This window comes from Cebus imitator, unplaced genomic scaffold (genome assembly GCF_001604975.1).
Source record: "Cebus imitator isolate Cc_AM_T3 unplaced genomic scaffold, Cebus_imitator-1.0 Scaffold10, whole genome shotgun sequence".
NCBI lineage: Eukaryota > Metazoa > Chordata > Mammalia > Primates > Cebidae > Cebus > Cebus imitator.
The window spans coordinates 2,816,651-2,837,101 of record NW_016107325.1 but is presented as its reverse complement, the minus strand read 5'-3'; the positions used below and the strand labels follow the sequence as shown (position 1 = coordinate 2,837,101).

Sequence of the window (20,451 nt, the reverse complement as noted above, 5' to 3'; positions counted from 1 at the left end):
GGTGGGAGCACTGCCTGATCTCTGAGTAGAGGCTGCAGTAGGCCAAGTCTGTGCCCCTGAACTCCAGCCTGAGGGAGACTCTGTATCAAGAAAAGTCCAAAAATAAAACTTAAAAATTAAATGCTGAATTTAAAAATTAATGTTTAATATCTAAATTGTTTGAGAGTTAAAAAGATTTAAAAAACAATGCTGCTTAAGTAACTCCTACTAATGGAAAAATAAAAATAATAGAAACCTCCTGGAGAACGCTGGCTTGGCAGCCTCGCCTAGAAAGGAATAGGAACAAGTCTCTCCATGGAAGTACTTAGTGGGTGGGATTTACTGACTCTAATACAGGGAAAATGTGACAGGAAATCATAACTGTAACAAAGATTTTCCACATTGAAAAGCCCATGTTTATGGAGATACAGATATGGAGCAAGGATAAAAACATAATGAAGAGGATAAACACTAACTTCAGAATCCTTAAGCGAGTTTGGCAAACAAGATTTTAAAAATATGAATAATAGTTTCATGGGCATTCCATACATTATTCTCTGTACTGTTCCATATTTAAAATATGCCATACAAACCCTAAGCAAAAAGTTTAATTATCATTAGTGATCATCAGTTTCATTTACAACAGAAGTTCTAATTATGTTTTTCAATAGCTACCAAAATACTATGTGGATAATTCACATTTTGCTTGTGCTTCACCACAGTGAATTAAGGTTTAAACCATCACAGATAACTTAGGTGGTTCAATCCAAGTAATTAGAAAACTACTTAACAAAAAAAGATGAGCTATTGTCAAAGTAGAGCATGGTGGGCAGACCACATGCTTGCTGATGATTCCATTTATCCTGATTAGCACAGCACTTAGTATGGCTCTTCTAAAACATGTTAATGTGTTTAAGCACAAGAATTTAAAAAACACTATCGCCATGGTCCAAAGGTTTACTAAATTTTGAAAATCAAAACCATAGCATGTCATCTGCTCATGAAAGCCCTATTTTACAACATTTGACCTCACTGAATGGAAGAAACAAACATACAACTTATTGCAATTACTTTAAAGGTTCAGAAGTAATTTTTCTGAATGCTTCCCTAATTATAAAAAAAAATCTAAATAATAATGTCTTTAAAATCTGGGATAAAGCTATAAGCTCCTATTCAACAGCCTTCCATCTTATAGCTAACAGGAGGTTAATATTAAGCTTCAAACCACACCCTTTCAAAACAAAACTGCAAATTTAAGATCTCTAACCTTTGCCAACCTATTTTAGGATACTGAAAACATTTTTCAGCCTGAACTAGAAGTTTCTCTTAGAACATAAGAACTGAGGGAAGGAACTTTATCCCTGGCTTATCAGTTACATACCTGAAGTGTTATTATAAGTCATCAGCTTTTTTATTGGCATACCTCTGAAGCTGGTCTACAGCTCAGTTAGCATGAGGCTTCAGACTTTTTTTTTTCTGAGAGATGGGTGCTTTGCTATGTTGCTCAGACTGGAGTCCAGTGGCTATTCACAGGTAAGATCACAGTGTACTGCAGCTTCGATCTCCTGAGTTCAAGCAATACTCCTGCTTTAGCCTCCCGAGTAGCTTTGATTACAGGCATGTGCCATCAAGCCCCACTTTAGCCATTTTTTAAATCAGGATATTGTTGCCAGGAAACTGGACTTCAGCCTAATCCCTGTTGATCAACACGACATCAGAATTTCAGGACCTTACTTTAAGACTGATACTTCTTCCTTCTTTACAGGGTATCTCCTGCTGCTTGATTTCCTGAGATATCAGGCCATAATTAATACCTCAATGGTACAGGAACTGATACTTCTGCTGCAGTGAAGTAGTTCATTTATTTTGGCATGGTTTTCTTCTAAACTCTTATTTGTAAAAAGCACACCTCCAGTTGAGTTGGCTAGATCATTCCCTGTTTTTTCAATTAGCAGAGGAGGGGAGGAGCAAAGTCCAATATTCCTAGCTAGATAAGCTGATGGGAAGCAAGGTACCTAACCCAGGCCTCCTGATACAGGTATGCATGTTGACCTCAGTGACCACGTCTCCAGATCTCAGTCTCTTCCCCTGTAAAAGGAAAGAACTGTATATGGTGACCTCTAACATCTTTCCTTGGTCTAAAAGCTTGTGATTCTACAAGCACTAACCTCATCAGCAGTATCATCCTCAAATAAATGTGGTCATATCTGTGGCTTAACTTCAAGGCAGTCATACACTAGAAGTGAAATTTCATTATTTATAAAAGCAAAAAAATAAAAAATCAGCATCCAATTATAAGGAATGAATTAAGTTACAAAGAATTCTATTAAATAGGCGTTCACAGAAGAATATAATTCTTTGTAAATGTTTTAAATATTTGTGTTAGAAGAGCATTTAATAGGGTAAGAATATTATGATTATCGATCCTAATTCTTTTAGATATATACATCCAGAGGCTTAGAAAATAAAAACCTCCTGGAAGCATGTAAAACAAAATGACAGCTGTAGTCATCTGTGAATGCAGCTAAACTATACTTGGGTTTTACTTTCTTCTTTTCTGCAAATGCATGGATTTCATTTATAATCAGAAAAAAAAAAGAAATCTATTTTAAAAGTGAGATCACTTAAATTTGAAACAGCAAGTCTCTACTCTGAGACTATTTTATTTCAAATAAAATCTTCAGAGGCAGGGTACAGTGGCTCACACCTATAGTCTCAACACTTTGGGAGGCAGAGATAGGAGGATCACTAGAGGCCATAAGTTCAAGACTAACCTTGGCAACATAGCCAAATTCTATCTTTAGAAAAAAAATTAAAAATTAGCCAGGCAGGGTGGTATATGCCTACAGTCCCAGCTACTTGGAGGCTGAGACAGAATGATCACTTGAACCCAGGAGGTCAAGGTTGCAGTGAGCTATAATCACACCGCTGCACTCCAGGCTGGGCAACACAGCGAAACTAGTCTCTAAAAAAAAATAAAATAAAATTTAAAAATCATCAGAAGATGATCCCCGATTTCAAAAGTGCAGGAAAGGAATCATATGATATCCCAGCAAATTTTTCACTGTGCATGTGGATGATAACCAAAAACATGAATATAAAAGTAAAACCCTATCTTTGAAATTCAGTTACTAAGATACAATCACATGTGTCCCTACAACACACCCCAATGATTTCCGGATCTCATCTAAAAAGATCCAGTGTACCAGTCCTCTGAAAGGAAAATAGCTGCTTTAATATTCTAAGTTTAAAAGATAAGGATGTTTCTTTGTCTTTATTGAAATGAAAACTAATTCTATGAGAGGAAGGGAGAGGCACGAAACATTTGAAAATCTAATGAAAGCTATAATTTCCCTCAAAAGGCTCCCCGATTTTGTGGGCTGACTCTAACAGAGAAAAATATTCTAAACATTTGAAAATTTATGTGAATTATAACTGTCTGTATTGGATTGTGATTCTTCCAGAATCAGACCCCAAGACAAGGATTTCAGTGCATGTAGTTTATCTGGGAGGTGGATATGGGAGATAGGCCACGGAAGTCCATATGGGCTGCACTAACGAATAAGTTACCACAGGGAACAAATGGGTCTTACTTCCACCAGGCACTTCAGCCAGCCTACAAAGAACACAGCTCAAAGATATTCCAATTAAGGGGTGAAGATGCTGAGTTACTGACTGAGGGCTGCTCCTGGAGGGATAACCCCTGGCACTTCTGACTTGCCCCAACACAGGCATGTGGCAGAGAAGTCTTCTGGCTAAAAATTCTAGAGGCTTGCAGCAGAAAGCTATCAGATTATTACAGGTGCCACAGGATATGAACAGAGCACAGACAGAATCTGCTGCCAGGTTGTTCCGATCTACTGAGAACAAGAAGAAAGTAAAAATGCCCTTACTGAGATTAAAATGCAATCCACTGTATCTAAAACACTGGGCACCTACTCTATGCCAGGCACCGTGCTGGGTGCTGAGACAAATGAAAATGAAGTCAGTTAGATGACTTAAGTCCACGATATAGTGAGGAGACAGCATATAGACATGTTATCAAAAAATAATAAAACTCTAATAAGGATATTTACAAAGTGGCACCAGGGGTCCTTGGCATTTCAAATGGAAAGCTGAACTTCCTTAAGGCAGCAATAAAAGTATCTAATTTTTCTTCCAGTATGAAGAGCAGAGATCCTACCCTGATGACAACAAGAACAAAAATACCACACAATTGGCTAATTCATGATTTTCTTCAACCCATCACAGTTGAAATCTCAGTATAACCAATGAACCTGAAATCTAGAGAAGGAAAGGCATCTCCAAGGTTGGACTTGCTTACCTGGGACAGATGATGCCAGACAATAGGAAGAACTGAGTTAAAAATTTTTAGCAAATTGGTAAATGTTGAATGTGGGCAGGCAAGAGTATATAGAACCCCACAGGGCATTAGTCAGGTGGTGAATTCATACCCCTTGAGGGCTCTTCTACAGGGACCTCCTTGGTGCTAACTAAAAAAAGATTGGCCAGAGTCCTGAGAAGGCCTCCCACTGAGTGCGGGCCTGGGGAGGGGAGCAGCGGCCAGTGTGGGACAGGCAAGAAATCCTGCCTGGATCCTTTTTTCCCATCTCTACTACAGAACAGCCTTACACTGCTGAGGAAAGGCAAAACACCCCAGTCCTCCTTAGGGCACTGGTGAAAACCCACTGCAAATGGAAAACAAGCAGTAAATATCTGATTAATGAATTATGGAAAACATTTTATGCACAAGCACTTGTGAAATTATTCTTGCCTTCACTTAAAATCTCATGGTTTTCTTTTTTAAATTTTATTGGGCTTAATTTTGACACTTTCAGTGCAATTCTGTGAAGTTTCATCAATAACACTGATTTCTGAGGCCAAGTGCTAGAAGTGGGCAGGGCTTCAGAAATCAACATGGCCTAGATCCTTTGTTTCTAATAGCTTTGGTATTACAGTATCTTAGAAGTGGTATCATAACAGCAAGTGAGCCCCAGGGATCCCAGAATGTCATTACTGATTACAGAAAGACATGACTGTTTTCACCTATGCCGCAGCTTCAAGTCGGCCAGAGTCTTGTGCTTCTGGAGCTCTCCTATGTCTGTGCTCAGACCTTTAGGGGCAGCTAAAGTGTAAAAGGCAGAATACCTGTCCTTGAGTAGCTTCTGTTAAAACTTGTTCATGATTCTGGGGATGAAAGAAGGAAAACAATTGTTCTGGTCATCTTTGATTTGTAGTTTTGCTTTGGGAAATAAAAGAAAAAACTACCCCGTAAACACAGACATTTTATTATGTAATCCACATAATAAATACAATTCATTTAGTATCACCTTGATTTATACCCACTAAAAAATCAGAGTCCTCCCCTTTCCTAGGTTTTTTTTTTTTAGTGCAGACCGTATAAGCCACACAAATTTTACCTGATTTTAAAATTTCATAAACTAGCTTCAAAGCAAAAAATAAGCTACATCAGATTTAAAGCAATCTGAGTTGCTTTAAATGGATACATATATAAACTTTTAGGTTCAGGGGTACATGTGAAAGTTACATAGGTAAATTCATATCACTGGTGCATGCTGTACATATTATTTCACCACACAGAAATTATGGCCAGTACCCCATAGTTACCTTTTCTGCCCCTCTCCCTCCTCCCACCCTCTCCCCTCAAGTAGACCCAAGGGTTGTTTCCTTCTTTGTGTCCATGAGTTCTCATCATTTAGCTCCCACTTCTAAGTGAAAACATATGATATTTGGTTTCTGTTCCTGAGGTAGTTTGCTGAGGTAACAGCCTCCAGCTCCAACCATGTTTTTGCAAAAGGCCGGATCTTGGTATTTTTATGGCTGCATAGTATTCCACGGTGTATATGTACCACATTTTCTTTATCCAATCTATCATTGATGGGAATTTAGGTTGATTCCATGTCTTTGCTACTGTGAATAGTGCTGCAGTGAACATTTGCGTGCATGTGTCTTTATAGAATAATTTACATTCCTCTGGGCATATACGCAGTAATGGGATTGCTGGGTGAAATGGTAGTTCTGCTTTTAACTCTCTGAGGAATCACCATACTGCTTTCCACAATAGTTGAACTAATTTACGTTCCCACCTAAGTGTTCCCTTTCCTGGGCAACCTCACCACCATCTGTTATTTATCAACTTTTTAATAACAGCCATTTTGACTGGTGTGAGATGGTATCTCATTGTGGTTTTGATTTGCATTTCTCTAATGATCAGTGATATTGAGCTTTTTTTCATATACTTGTTGACCACATGTATGTCCTCTTTTGAAAAGTGTCTGCTCATGTCCTTTGCTCACTTTTTAATGGGGTTGTTTTTCTCCTGTAAATTTCAGTTCCTTATAGATACTGGATATTAGACCTTTGTCAGATGAATAGTTTGCAAATATTTTCTCTCATTCTGTAGGTTGTCTCTTTACTCTGTTGTAAATGAATGTATTTTACAACATTTCATGCTTGTAACATTTAACATAAAACAGAAATCTATGCTATAGTCTGCAGTCTTTTTTTCACCGCTTTTAAAAAATTAGGTGACTGGCCCTCCTCATAGGAAAAGTATAGGCTGTAATGAGTATGCAGGTCTTTTCCTTTTCTCTATCTGACTCAGCTTGGTTGAAAAGACATAAAAATTGATATGGTCAGTCTGAAGAGTTTTTAATTCTATTTTTAAAATTCATTTTGATTTTAATTTTTTAGAAACTAAAACATAAAACTATGTATTTATTGCAAACAACACAATGTTGAAGTATACATGCATGTGAAATGTTAAAGATAGCTTATTAACAAATGCATTACTTAACATAGTTACCATTTTTGTGGTTAGAACGCCTCACATTCACTCTCTACATATTTCAAAAATATATTGTCATTAACGATATTCAACATGTTGTACAATAGATTCCTTGAACTCATTCTTTCATCTAACTAATTATATATTATTTAATCAACATCTTCCTATTGGTTCATTTTCAGTTTTGTACTAAGCTTCCTAAATAGAGCTTTTTTGTTTACATAAATTGCTGAAGAAGAATGCATTTTTACTCTATACCTTTGAGACAACACACCACTAAGATAGATTTAAATTTTAGCTATGAGTAGAATGAGACTGAATAATTTAGGCATGTTTAATTTTTCAATAATCAGAAGTGTTTAAATGCTTTTGTTAAGTTGAATGGGGTATCTAAAAAAGGAATTACTTTTCAATGACTAGTTCTTTTTCCTTTGAAATAATGCTTAGTTCAATAAATGGCATTTAATAGAAGAAATAAATTGTCCTGATTTTGTAACTATGAATAAGATTAGAGAAATATTAAAACAGGCATTCACTGATATTTAGTTGGTTGCTATTGCTTATGTCAAATCAACTAAAAGAAGAGATGAATCTTACTTCCAGTATGTCTTCTCTCATGTGTGATGAGCCTCTGTTACTGCAGTGATGTGCACAATTTGAAATAAAGCACAATCCTTCGTGTCAGCACTTGAAGGCTTTTTTTGACAATGAGCAAAATGTTAGATATTTCAGTGTGAATAGATCTCATGATCCAGAAAATACGAGCAGACAATTTAATTGTTCTTGACTGTAAAAATTAAATCTGATACTAAATTTAATCCAGGAATCTATTCATGTAGGGTTTTTCCCCCCATTTTAAACAAAATTTAAACTTGCATGCCTAAGCATCTACATTGATGAAACATTCAGGAAGAAAATTCATGCTATCTGCTTTACAACCTATCCTCCTTACTCCCTGATTTCTATTAATTCTGTTCTTTGGTTTTCTTCACTCCATCCATTACCATGCTTAAGTCTTCTCTATCTTAAAACTTTTTCAACCAAAACCTTTTCTTGGGCCATCATTCTCTCTCCTTTACCTCCAAGGCTCTGAGAGATTCCTCTGCCCATGGTGGGTGTATTGTGTTTGTTGAGGAGGAACTTAGGTTGGTGGCTGGGCTGAAGGAGGGCTTTGAAGCTGTGTTTACAGCAAGTATGCTGTTTTTAAATTGGGATGGCTTAACAATACCCTCAGAAATTCCCATTCTCAATGGGTTTTCACCAGTGCCCTAACAAGACTGGTGTTTTTTGCCTTTCCTTAGCAGTGTTCTGTAGTAGAGATGGGAAAAAAGGATCCAGGCAGGATTTCTTGCCTCTCCCACACTGGCCGCTGCTCCCCTCCCCAGGCCCGCACTCAGTGGGAGGCCTTCTCAGGACTCTGGCCAATCTTTTTTTAATTAGCACCAAGGAGGTCCCTGTAGAAGAGCCCTCAAGGGGTATGAATTCACCACCTGACTAATGCCCTGTGGGGTTCTATATACTCTTGCCTGCCCACATTCAACATTTACCAATTTGCTAAAAATTTTTAACTCAGTTCTTCCTATTGTCTGGCATCATCTGTCCCAGGTAAGCAAGTCCAACCTTGGAGATGCCTTTCCTTCTCTAGATTTCAGGTTCATTGGTTATACTGAGATTTCAACTGTGATGGGTTGAAGAAAATCATGAATTAGCCAATTGTGTGGTATTTTTGTTCTTGTTGTCATCAGGGTAGGATCTCTGCTCTTCATACTGGAAGAAAAATTAGATACTTTTATTGCTGCCTTAAGGAAGTTCAGCTTTCCATTTGAAATGCCAAGGACCACTGGTGCCACTTTGTAAATATCCTTATTAGAGTTTTATTATTTTTTGATAACATGTCTATATGCTGTCTCCTCACTATATTGTGGACTTAAGAAAAGTTAGATACTATTACAGTATCTATATGAACTAGGTCTTGAAGGATTATGAAAATGTGAACACAGAGTGGAGGGAGACAAAGAACAATGTGTAGAGACTAGTTTTGTTGATGTATAGGGTTCAGAAAGGAGAGTAATTACGGTTCGACTGTAAGGGTCTTACATGGTAGGTGGCTAGGGAATCTGATCCTGCAGGGTAAATAATGGGGAGCCACTGACAGAGAAGGGGATAACTAAGGTTGTAAACAAAGTATTTAATTATTCATTCACTCAAAGCATCTGTTGCATACTCTAAGGTAGGAATACTGCTACATGACAGAATTATAATGATGGCTGTGACACAGTTCTAAGTTGCCGAGAGCTCACAACATAGCCAGGAAACAGACACAGAAACGACTCAGAATGTGACAAGTGTTCAAAGCAGAGTTATGTGCAAAGTGATGACAAGCACAGGTGGGAAGGTTGAAATCTGGGGTGGGGCAGAGTAAAGGGCCAGGAAAGGCTTCATTAAAGAGGGGTCATTGAGTTAGACCCTGAAGAAGAAAAACAAGGGCTCACCAGGCAGAGAAGGACATAATAGATAACTACAGAAAAGCCTTCAGGAAATATACAACTTACTGGGAGGATCATATTTCTGTGAAAGTAAATAGGGCTGAGGTTATATCATTCAAATATAGAAAAAGGATCAAATTCTTAAAAGGCCCATATTAAAAAAGAATGTTATTGTATAGCTATATTTTAGAATTGATTGCACAGTCAACACTTACCTTCTCAGCTAGGATTTGGGAAGAACGAAGTATTGATAATAAAAATATCAGAATGAACATAATACTGAACAAAGTATAAAGCTCATTAAGTAATCTGATAGTATTTTAAACTGTGAAAATAAACGGATTTGACATTTAAGGTAGAAAAGGCATTAATAAAAACTAATCAAAGTATCAATTATGAATAGTTAGCCAGATGCAATTTCAACGTATTTCCCTGGCAGAGGTATATACAACAGTCAAACAAAAAGCAGGGATGGGGAGGGAGGGATAAGAAAATCACTTTAGAAAATGTCTTTTCTAGCCAGGTGTGGTGGCTCACGCCTGTAATCCCAGCACTTTGGGAGACCGAAACGGACAGATCACTTGAGGTCAGGAGTTTGAGACCAGCCTGGCCAACATGGTGAAACCCCATCTCTACTAAAAATACAAAAATTTGCCGGGCATGGTGGTGTGCGCCTGTAATCCCAGCTCCTGGGAAGACTAAGACAGGAGACTAGCTTGAACTCAAGAGGCAGAGGTTGCAGTGAGCCAAGATCATATCACTGCACTCCAGCCTCGGAGACAAAGCAAGATTCCATCTCAAAAATAAAAATAAAAAAGAAAGAAAACAAAACAAAATGTCTTTTCTGGCTAGGCATGGTGGCTCATACCTATAATCTCAGCACTTTGGGAAGCTGAGGTGGGAGGACTGCTTGTGGCCAGGGCTTTAAGATCAGTCTGGGCAACATGGCCAGACCTCCTCCTTTCTATGAGAAACAAAAACAAAATATGTATCAGGTATGGGAGCATGTGCCTGTAGTCCCAGGTACTCAGGAGGCTGAGGTGAGTGGATCCCTTGAACCCAGGAATTTGAGGCTGCAGTGAGTTATAATAGTGCCACCACTGCACTCCAGCCTGGCTGACAGAGTGAGACAGTCTCAAAAACAAAAAAAAAAGGAAGAAGAAAAGAAAATGACTTAAATTTCTTTGCTTCTAGGAATGAAGGAATCCTCACCTTTTAAAGTATCAGGTATGCTTTTGGCTTCAACCTAATGACTGGATTAATTCCAATCACACAGGACGATACTGTCTTCATTTTACATCCTCACCTTACCTGTTAGCATGGTGCACTAGCAACTTTTTTTTTGCAAGAATATTACCTATAATCATATGTAGGTGAAATTCTGAAAGAGCCAACATTCATGATTACATTTTAAAATATTGTTATAGGAAATCAAATGTGGCTATCTAAAACAAAATAAAATATAACAAAATCAAACAAATTTTGAAGCCAAGCTACAAAGCAACTTCATAAATTCAACTTAAAGTCAATGGGTTTTTGCTAAAAAATAAGGTAAACTTATGGGAAATACTATTTGTAAAACAGTAACAAAAGACAAAAGACTTGATTTTATAGACAAGTTTTTGTAATTTACCAAAGCTATAAATCTAACATAAAATTCTTTATTTTAATTTACCAACACATAGATAAAGATGGCTGGACTACTGAGGTCTCATAATTCAGGGCATAATTTAGAAAGAAAGCTTTAAAATTTATGATTCAATGCAGCAATGGTATTCCTGGGCATTTCCTCCAGAGAAAAGCATACTTATGCTAACCTGTACACACATATTCATAGCAACTGTATTTGTAATAGCTATAAGTTACAAACAACAGGTGAATGATTAAGCTAACTATGGTACATCCATATTATGGAATATTACTCGGTTATAAAACAGAACAGACTATTGACACATGCAGAAACCTGGAATATTCTCCAAAGAATTATGCAAAATGGGAAAAATATGCAAAATTACATACTTTAAAATCTATTTATATAATAATTATTTTTTTGGAGACAGAGTTTCACTCTATTGCCCAGGCTGGAGTGCAGTGGCACTATCATAGCTCATTGCAGCCTCAACCTCCTAGGCTCAAGCACTCCTTCTACCTCAGCTTCCCAAGTATCTGAGACTACAGACACATGTCACCACATGCAGCTAATTTTTTAAATGTTTTAAGAGACAGACTCTGGCTACGTTGACCAGGCTGGTCTTGAACTCTTGGCCTCAAGCAATCCTTATCTCTCAGCCTCTCACAGTGCTCAGATTATAGAAGCGACCTACCGTGCCTGCCTTTTTTTTTTTTTTTGGCAACAGGGTCTCACTCTCTACTCTGTCCTAAGATGGAATGCAGTGGTGAGATCATGGCTCACTGCAGTCTTGCCCTCCCAGGCTCAAGCCATCCTCCCACTTCAGCCTCCTGAGTAGCTACGGACTACTGAGTAGCATTTAATCTGACAAAACCATAGATGTGATGAACAATGAATGGTTGCCAGAGATTTAGGAGGGGATGAGGGTAGGAGAGATAAGCTTCCTGGTGATGGAAGTGCTCTGTATCTTGATTATATCAATGTTAATATCCTCGTTGTGACAGTGTATTATAGTTCTGCAAGATGTTACCTTTGGGGAAAATGACCTAAAGGGTAAACAGGATCTTTCTGTAAATTTTATCACAGTGATTATGTGAGATTGGGAAAGGGACAACCAAAATGTGTAACAATATTTCTATCTACTATATTAAGGCCAAACAAAGGTTTACTATACCAACTAGATCAAAACAAGCTATGAAATTTCCTGTTTCATTACTCTTAATTTATATAATTTTATTATACCAATAATATCCTTAGCATTTCTGTAATATTTCCCCTTTGAAAAACTTCATGTGCTTTAAATTACATCTACTTTTGTCTTCAACTCTTCAGCTGAGTATTTAAAGATATTACTAATTCACAAAATCTATGGATATAGAAAGTTTGCTCAATATCACACTTTCAAAGCTTAGCTTAGTCTTGGTGCTTGATGGCTGCCTGTTAACAGTGTGATAAAGAGCATTATGAAAACTTATCTCACTATGATTATAATCCAGGCAATTAAGGTTAAAATAAATATGAACCAATCTGTTTAAAATCTAATTAATTAATTTTTTTTTTTTTTGAAATAAGAGTTTCCTTCTGTCACCCAGGCTGGAGTGCAGTGGTGCAATCTCTGCCCATTGCAACCTTTGCCTCCCGGGTTCAAGAGATTCTCCTGCCTCAGCTTCCTAAGTAGCTGGGACTACAGGGTCCCACCACCATACCTGGCTAATTTTTTATTTTTGTATTTTTAGTAGAGGCAGGCTTTTACCATTGTTGTTCAGGCTGGTCTCAAACTCCTAACCTCAAGTGATCCACCCACCTCAGCCTCCCAAAGTGCTGGAATTACAGGCATGAGCCACAGCACCCAGCCATTAACTTCCTTACTAAGGAATTTGATATAATGAATTATTTATGTAGCAAGTTGTATCAGAAAAGCATTTTTTTAGGCTAAATAGGAGGTTTTTCCATTGAAACATGCAGGATTACAGGGTATCAGGGTCTCAGACCAGTTTACAAAAGGACAGAGGATAGGTATTAGGCAGAGACAAGATTACCCAAGAGTAGTAGATGAAGGTGTTCAAAACTAGAATTCGAACTCATTCATTCACTTAACGTGTACAGAACCACTAGAGGTCAAGATTAAGTCATGTAGAAAGATAAAGTCCCCGCTGTTGAGTAGCTTAGAGCAGGACTATTTTCCCACAGAACTGATATACTCTAGTTACGCTACTAAGATGGGAGATTTATAGATTAATGTTAGTTTTAAACAATATTTTGGAAGACTGATACTTGCCAATATACTATCCGAATATTTCAGACTGACACTTATTTTTCATCTGTTGACAGTCCGAATTAGACCTTTAACATCTGAGTTGTTTATCACAGGTCTCAGACTAATAGTCTTAATAATTTTTGTGAAAACCAGCTTATTTTCTGATTCCTTATTCAGTGCCTTTTTAAAACAGACTTACAAATTGACAGTAAGTGAAAAATTCCCATCAGTGCATCATTCTGAGATTCAAGGTAAGATTCAATGAAACCATTTATTCCAGCACATGTCACAAGAGATTTTAAAACATTCTGTTTATTCACAACAATGAGAGGGAATATTTTAAGGAAAACAATACATTTGGGCTCATAAAGGCACACAAATTCACAAATTACATAGAAAATAAAAGAAAAACACAAAATACAATAAACCAAAATTCTGTTGTATGAAAAATAAAAATAACTTACTAAAACGGCAGGTCTTAAGGCATAAATTATGCTTTCTCATAAATAATGTACTTTGATTATGATTAATTATTTCACATTGGGTATATGGTAAAGTGTTTCAAGAGATATACCCAAAACCATCAAGTTCATGATTAAAACTTGTTTTGAAATCACTATTTGTCTTTAGGGCAGACTTTTCCCAAAAAAAGCTAATGAGAGTGGTTTATGCTTATCTCTAGAATCAGGTAATTTATCAGGCAATACACAACTAAGCAAGTAGAAGTATGAGCTAAAACCTAGTTATTTCAAAGCTCATCTTTAATATTTATGAAACAATTTTACATGTTTATTTATATACCAACATTTCTAGGACAATCTTCTCTACCTCATGTTCTTATCTTTCTCAACCAGATTGTAAAATGTATCATGGATTCCTTAAAGACTGAGACTCCCATTACTGAATCTAACACAGACACTAAGTATCCCTGGGGGAAGTCATCTTTTTGGCCATGAGGCCTATCAGAGTCTGATATGGAGCAAGGGACTAAAAAATGTTGGTTAAAATGAAGCATTTCAAATAAGTAGTATCTTTTAAAATAAGTATCCACAATACCTCACACATAGTAGGACTCCAACAAATATCTAAAGCACTAATTGTCTACAGCCCCCTCACTTGCACCCCTAGTGGTATACAGGAATAAAGTGACCTTTAACTAGATCAATCAGTTCCTGTTTCCCATCCATCCCAGGATACGGGTGTCAGAACATATGATCCGCTTTACTGCAAAGTGGTAAATAATGGTTTCCATTTTACATGAGTATTTACAATTCTCATGAAGGTATGGAAACAGCAGCCTGTTCTTCAAGGGTTTACTCTAATCATGACATTGACAATCCATTTAATATTGCATATAATATTAGTATAATTAATGCTTTCCTTTGCAAATAATGTCCTATTGCATTAGCAAAGGGAAAGAGCTATCCTCAATATTTTTAAACAATTGTTTTAAGGATGTATACATACTAGAGTTCTACAGGGACTTTTTTTCCTCTCCACAAAGGAGAATAGGGTCTAGGAGAAACTTTCATCACTTAGTTTTTAAATTACTTTTTATAGAAGAGCACAAATCCAAGTAAAAAATTACCCTCATGAAATCTGCCACAATTTCTGTACACTGGTAGATTGTCTACATGTAAAAATTAAGAGTTGAATGAAAAGTACCTATATTCTATGAGATATGGATTAGCAAGTTCCTTATGAACCTGAAGTATTCATACAAAATGTTTTCAGAGGAGCAACTCTGAGTCACTTAACTTTTCTGTGGACAAATCAAACCATTTGAGCAAATGAGAAGTGGATCTTTCTCACTGTAACAAGGCTAGTCCCTTCTAGTCACCATCCTAAATCCCCTTTCTTATTTCTATCCAACTTCTGGAAAACATAGTCTCAATTAGAGGTGATGCCTCCAATGTGCACAGAGGACTGGTTGTAGACAAATGTGTCCCAGAAGGCAGGGCTGTGACAAACTGCAGGATGTGCAGCGCCATACGGGCTCACTGCTCAGCTCCTGCCCCGAGGAACCCCAAGGATCCTCACTCCTGGAGCACTTCACACTGCTATTGCATAAGACATGGTGGCCACTGACTCCGCCAGGAAGGGGTCACCGGTTTGTCTGGCTGCAACACTTACATTTTCAGGAGCTGAAAATTTTAAGTATACAACTTCAATTTTCTCTCCTTATCCCAAAGGGTAAATTGTCATCAATCCTTGAGAAGTCAGCACATTCTTACTGAGGAAAATATGTAACAGCTTGATGTTCTAAGAGTTGCAAAATTTAAGTACTAAAAGGACTCTAGAAGTACCTAGGCCAACTCCCTCATTTTATATACAAGAAACTAAAGCCCACAGGAGTTAAATGACTTGCTCATGGGACACACACCTGCATAGTGGCAAAGCCAGGACTAGAACTAGAGGCTCCTGATACCTACTAAACCACTGTCTGTTGATTATATCATGCATCTTTCAAATCTTCCTCCTCTTTTCTAACCTTTCTTGATTTGGCAGTCTCCTGCTGATTTCAAATATTCATTCTTTTTTCAAGTGTCATCACTTTAAGACAGAAAAGGCAGCTTAAAGAGTTAATTTACAAGCAGCATTTGCGCAAATGGTGTTAAATGATGAATACTTCCTAACGCTTTATTCATGTACTGACTAGCAAAGACATTTTAAAAAAATGACTACTACCTGGGATTACAAATGCTTTAATTGTAAGCATTCTCCTATACTTGTTGGTTAGTGGTGGTTAATGCCTAAGTATTGCCTACCACAAGAAGCTACAACTTCCCTACTTAAAAATGCCCTTAATTACTGTGCTGGATTCTCTTTCTTACAGACAATGTCCTGCAAACTGTCAAGCTCTTAATGGTTTCCCTTCAGCAGTTTATTTCTTGCCTGAAACATCCTGTTGAAATCCATAATCATTTTGACAAAGCCCACACAGAAAGCAAGCCAATAATTTGCCGGGCATTTGGTCAATGCTGCAGAAACCATCGTAAAGCACCACAACGTAAAAATAATGATTTAAATGTATTAGGAGCTGGCTCTGAGCCAGGTCCTGTTGTAAGCACTTAACACGTATTAATTCATTTAATCTCCACAACCACCATATGAAGTAGGTACTTTTATCACTCCATTTTACAGACGAGCAAAACGAGGACCGTAGAGATTATACAATCTGCCAGGTTACACAGCTAGTAAGTTGCAGTGCCAGAATCGGACCGACAGTAAGGCTGTTAACCATGACACCTCACTACCTTAATGACACTTCATGAGCCTTACTGAGTGTGAAGGTGAAATCCCACGCACTTTTCCCTAGGCTCACGAAGTGTCATTAAGGTAAATCCATATGTAATCTTGGACTGGGGTAGAGGCAGACTGCAAGCCTTTGAAAACATGTGCTTTATCCCTTCCCTCACCTCACTTCCTAAAATGATAATGTTTTAAAACAAAACAAAACAATTAACAATGAATGTGAAGAAGGTTCAAAATTCTCAAAAGACAAATTCAACTTCCTTGTTGCTATGATTTGAGTTACAAGGGGGAACAGGGCTGATTATGTTTATTCATGCTTGGAAAAGTTTTTTTGTTTCTGTTTTCTAAAGAAAATTTTAAAAACCACTGTTAACTTCAGGAATCTTGAGCTAAAATGTAACTTAGATCAATATAATCCAAACTCTGTATTTTTAAAAGGAGGAAGCTATCATCCAAACGTTAAATGGTTTGTCAAAGTAATAAGGTTTAGTGCCAGGTCTCCTAACTCCTGATTTGGGATGCTTTTTACCTCCCTCACGCTTGCAATTTAACACATGGCTTGCAATGGACAAAAAATTTCAGATACCACTTAGCCAGTGTTTGAAAAGTCTATTTGTAAACCGATTGTGGGTTTCTATGAAAAACTGCATTCCAGGTTTCAGGCCAGGCCCCCAAAACCTGCATAGTACACTGATAGCCTCATTTCAAATACACATTTTCCCTAACTTTCATATATAATATGATTTTTGTGTCAAACCCCATACCTGTTTTAAATTCAACCTGGAATACTGGACACCAACGTCTACAATTTATGTACATGGCCGAAGGCCACAAGGAGCTTCTTCTGCCTCTCCAAGCAGACAAATATGGTGGTAGCCTAATGTGTGTGTCTTGTGAGGGGCTGGGGGGGTAGTGTAGAGGCACAGATGAAGGAAGAGTGGTACTAACACCACTGAATAGTTGCAACTCACCAGATTTATATTTAATAGAGAGGAAACTATAGAAGTCAAACATGCCTCAGATGTCAAAGAAAGGTGTTTCCTCTGGCCCCCTCCCTCCCTACCCTACATTTGAGTTCTGGATTTTGTGAGGACTGTATCATTCCATATCCAGCTACCTGGACTGGCACCTACCCAATCACCAGGCATTATTCCGTTCATGACAAATGCTTTGCAATCACATGACTTACAGTAACTCAGACGCTTCCATATTTTAATTTATATATTTAGTAGTAATAAAATCTCACAATCCAATCCCTAAAATTTTATCAGCCGCAATGAATCATATATGAGTCATAATAAACTATAATGTTATCAAGACTACGAATAAAATAATCAGTGATTTAGCCAATATTTATTGGTATATAAAATAAAAGTAAATCTAAATTATGAAAAGGAAAAACAACAGGTCAACCATTAAAAAAAAAAAAGTCTGTAACAGTCCCAAGTTTAATTGAAGAGCACCATCATGTAACATCCCAGTTTAGTAATGGTAACATTGCCCACCCTAAATTAAGATAATTTCACTGAATTATTAAAGTGACAATGTAAGAAATATTTGAATGTTGTGCAGCTTCTGAACTGAAACCAGCAAGTACATGAATTACCATTCTTTGCAACTTAGGGCCCCATTACCTTACCCTGAAATAACCCTGTTATTTCTTACCCCTGAGCATCAAACTGACCTGCTGACTGCTATCATCACTTCTATAGATGTAAGAATGAAACCTTACATCTATGTATTTTAAAAGTTTTCCTTCTTTTCTCTATTTGCAGCTGTCTGTAGTATTATCTGGCAGTGAAATAGTTACTTAATTCTCCAAACATACCTAGTCCACTGGTACTACGTTTCAGTCTTCCCCCTTCAGTGCAGGAAGGGCACTACAGAATCATTTAACACATAGAAGGAGTAATTATCTCCCTGTACACTTGAAGATGTGAAGGCAAGCTTCTCAAACTGACATACAATTCCATAGGTATTTATGCGCTAAGATAACCCTACAGTAACCTCTATTTTATCTTCCATTTAAGAATGAAAATAGGATGTCCATTTTAGTTCATTTTAGAATTAAGCAAGGTAGGGAATTACTGCTCGACTGAAATAGAAAAAAAAAAATTGAATAAAAAAACATTAGATTACAAAGCTTTCTCAAAATACCTTAATATTTCAAAAGAGTCAGGTAAGAGGCTAGACTTACCTGATGGTTGGCATCGGCCAGGGTATGAATACTATTTAAATTCATCCCTGGGTAAAAGCACGGAAATTACTCAAAATTTCAAAAACATTAGGTCAAAAATTGCCAATAATTGAATTTTTAAAAATTAAGTGAATGTCAAATTTTTACGTTAAATTTGCTTTGCCTATTTACAAGAAAATGAAGAAAACTGCAATTCTGATTTAACATAAACCTAATCCAAATACTCAAGGTCATACAAGTGCTAAAGTTTTTATTAAACTGAATTTGGTAATAGTTTCCTTAAATTAATATTATGTCAGAACTAGTCACAAAATTAGATTTGATTTTTTTAGCTTATAGATGCATTATTGCTGCAATAACGTATATAATTTTATTTTCTAGTTGAATACTAGCTACCTCTAGTTTCTTCTTCCCTTGTTTTCCATCAATGCTCTCCGCTCCCTTATCTCCCTCCAAAAACAATACAAGCAAAAATTAAAATAACTGGAAAATTAGCTTCCCCAAATTAGACTCTTCGGTATAATATATAAGACACCAGATGCAGCACCCTCTCCTTACATAATAGTAGGGGGTTGGGAGGGAATGCACTTTGGTCAAAATACGATTTCGGTTATTTTCAATTGTGAAGGATCACCCGTTGAAAAACTTCCTCTCTTCATATACCTATAACAAACAGAAAGCATTTCTAACTGAAATGCTTACCTTTACCTGAAGCAGGCAAAACTATTTGCACAGCCAATCGTGTGTGTGTGTGTGTGTGTGTGTGTGTGTGTGTGTGTGTGATCTATACATCTGAACAGGGTTTTCAGTTTCTAATGAGGCAGAGAAACTGATTTTGCTTATACTTCCTAATCTTGACATCAAGTCAAATAAGCACAGTAAGCATGGGTTAAACTCTGCTGTAATATGATATTGTTACATAATAAAAGTTTCCTATTGGCATTTACAAACACCTCCCAATATCCTCCACATGTTAGTGGACACAAATTAAACCTCTAAATTAGAGGATTCACTGACTATGCACATAGCTGAAAAACAACCTAGGAACCAAAAGACAAACCTTTCAGAGTGCAAAGTTGTTTTTTTCTATTCTTTCCTTTCTGTTGAGTCCTTAACTAAAGGCTCCTATTTAATACTTTTCAATGTCCTTGATCTAGACAAAGTAGGTGTTGGAAGACAGCTGATTGGTCATACAACTGACTTATTATTTTACCGAAACTGCTACAAAATAACCAGGTGCAAAGAGATTTATCATAAATGCAACCTCCAAAGCAAATTGTGTCAAATAAAAACTCACATAGGGTGCTTTTCAACATCCAGAAACACTTATTTCAGACATTAGTTGTTCTCATTCTCATGTTGCCATTTTCCATAACTGTTTCACAGGCTTCAAAACGAAGGTACACCTACAGCAATATACTGCATTCAAGAAGAGAAGCATTCTTCTACTTTCTCTTTTAAAATAAAAAGAATCTAAGCTCAATTCTAGCGAACCATTTTCTGTCAAAATTTTGCTTTCCTGTATCGAGAAAAACAAAATTTGACCAAAATGCATACTAACCATCATCGATTTTACACGTAAATAATCACCATTCTATAAAAGTTGTAGGGCAGCATTTTTTTTTAGTCAAACTCAGTAACAATGAGAAAGAACTAAGACCTCCACTCATAAATTACATCTTGAAATATACATGATTGTGGTGTCCCCGTGTTACTTTCAATGGTAACTGACACGCCCCGAATTTAACTGTACCAGACAGTTCTATCTGTCCCATCGCTGACCAAACACTGCTTCTCTGTTTCTATTCATTATGTATTATACGAGGTCTAAACACAGCT

At 37.0% G+C, this 20,451-nt stretch overlaps 1 protein-coding gene across 12 annotated transcripts in view; it reads right to left on the bottom strand.

Annotated features, from left to right (window-relative positions):
* PKP4 (plakophilin 4) overlaps positions 1-20,451 on the bottom strand; it is a 227,969-nt gene that overhangs the window by 205,704 nt on the left and 1,814 nt on the right. The gene's annotated exons all lie outside the window — the stretch shown is intronic.